Below are 2,359 nucleotides of genomic sequence, written 5' to 3'. Positions count from 1 at the left end.
CGATGTATCTGCCCATTGATGTGGTTAACCCAGCGCCCGTTTCCCCCCGCACGATTAAGATTATGAGTGATTAATCCCTTTCGGCAGTCCCTTTGCGGAGGCAGGAAGTCGTAAAACCCATCAATCGCACCCCCACTTTGTGCCTCCTCATTCTCCGCGGCCGCCTGCCATGCAAAACACATCAGCTACTTTTTGACTAACGATGCTGACGACAACGGTGCGAAAACCCGGCGCTTGACGTGCGAGTGGCATGTCGCAGTCCATTAGAATAAATGTGTATGTGTGTGCGTATGCATAAACACACAGGTACCCAGGTACTTCGATGCAGTGGAGGGGAGAAGGGAAAGTTGGGTGCACGGTTTCGGTTTCGGAGGACCGCAACATAATTTCCCATTCGAACCTATGTCTACAAGAACAATTTTATGCCCGTACCGGTCGTAATTTGAATGTTCGCTAGCGGTTAGCTGCAAAGCTCTATCAGTTTCCCCTTGTCGAGTGTATGCGTGTGTGTGTGTATGTAGAATGGGGATCAATGAATAATAATCCCCGTTTATTTACGCCATGCTCGAGTTTTACTCGATTTCTCCTAACACGACATGGAGGCGCTTGGTGCGTTTCACGGCTGTGTCAGGCCCGCGTGCGGAAAAGGGAGTCCCTTTGGTGAAAGGGACTGCTGAAACAGCTGTGTGCGTATGTGTGTGTGTGAAAGCAAGCCTTCTCGCTGCAAAGGGCTCCCTGTTAGTGGGAGGGAAAACTGGATTGGGCAGGGAATTTACGATCAAAACCATAACCACCGTAATCCGCACCGGTTAAAGCGGCTACTGTATACATCCCTGTGTTTGTGTGTGTATGTATGTATGTATGTGTGTGATACCTTGTGTTCTACCCCAAACGGTACGTGGAAAGTGATCCGATAATTTGCTCCTCCTCGCTCGTTCGCGAACAAACGCTGCCAAAAACGCTGATCGGCCATGGTCACGGCCTTACTGAATGTCCACTCCACATCCACACCTTGATTCACATCCACTGCAATCCTTTGTGTGCCACTTCGCCCGCTCCAACCAACCCGACATGATGTTTTAACTCGTCGATAAACATGCGGTCGCCCGGGATGGTTTGTGGATCGAATGATTGAATAGAGCTGCTTGCCGAGGCCTGGAAAGCCTGAGGGCTGTGCGTTCCACCGAGCAATGGCGGATGGGTGGTTGACCACAAATCGAAGACAGAGGGAACGGGGGTAATCGTAAAAAATTGGTGCGCTAAAATCGTAAACTTACCTTCAGTACGCGCGTAATTCGCGCTTACAACGGCAGCATCGGGCGGCGCTGTAATGCGCATTGTAATGAGTTTGCCCTTTGCCACCAGGGAAATGGCAGCGGGGTAAGCTTGCTGTAATTATAACGTACCTTGAATACGCGACGGAATATGTGCCGTGTTGGTTTGGTCACGGCCGGGCTTACGCGTTTTAATTCGCCAACCAGTCAGCTAATTGAAATGCTGCTGGGAGTGGGTTGCGCCTCTCGTGGGGAGCAAGGGATGTGGGACTTTGGTAAGCGGATTGATGGCTCCAGCAAAAGGAGACAGTTTTCTGCTCACATTAGCAGAATGGTTCGTTCGTTGGGGCCATGGAAAGCACGAACCTCGGAGGGCTCTCTCTCTCTCTCTCTCTTTCTCTAGTAGGGACGGAGTGGTCAGTGACACCACATTTGTGTTAATAAGCCTCTTCGAAATGAGTTTTCCTCCTTCTTTTCCGTTTTACTCTGGCACTGTTTTGTCTAAAAAGAAACTTTCGACACGACAGATAGTCATCGGACTCGTTCTGCCCACGAACCAGGGCACATGGCCGTGGGCTATCTCCCGCTGACGATCAGCCAAATTCAATGAATATTAATTTGCTTTATTAAATCAGCGGAGACGAATGGCCGATTTGTTTCGTCCAGTTGTGCTTTTTCTTTTTTTCGGCTGCAGAAAAATGATTTTCCTTTGCCGTGCTAGTTGAACAAAAACAAAAAACAATTCACCAGCACTTTTATTTTTCCAAATAAAGCCAAAAATGAAGCTTCAAGCGAGCGAGCGCGGTCGACCGTGACAGGACTCGAACCTGCAATCTTCGGATTCGAAGTCCGACGCCTTCTCCATTAGGCCACACGGCCGCTTGTATGATGGAAATGAAATGTCCTTTTTGCTCTCGGTGGAAGTGTACAGTTTTCCAGGCAATTTTCCCAACCTAAGGGGCGCTCGACGTGCGCATGCGCCAGGTCGCGCGCTCTTATCAGGAGGACGAGCCTTCACGCTGTAGCGAGTGTGTGTCATTCCATGAGGAGGGTATGGAATGGGCAAGAGAAGAGGGTTTGGTGCA

General features: G+C 49.9%; 1 non-coding gene across 1 annotated transcript; it reads right to left on the bottom strand.

Annotated features, from left to right (window-relative positions):
- Positions 1–2,080: 2,080 nt before the first annotated feature.
- On the bottom strand, positions 2,081–2,153 carry Trnar-ucg. Its single transcript has one exon. It is a non-coding gene; the product is annotated as a tRNA-Arg (tRNA).
- Positions 2,154–2,359: the final 206 nt, after the last annotated feature.

Source organism: Anopheles merus, chromosome 3L, assembly GCF_017562075.2.
Source record: "Anopheles merus strain MAF chromosome 3L, AmerM5.1, whole genome shotgun sequence".
In the NCBI taxonomy this organism is placed as follows: Eukaryota; Metazoa; Arthropoda; class Insecta; order Diptera; family Culicidae; genus Anopheles; species Anopheles merus.
This window is presented reverse-complemented; position numbering and strand designations above follow the sequence as displayed.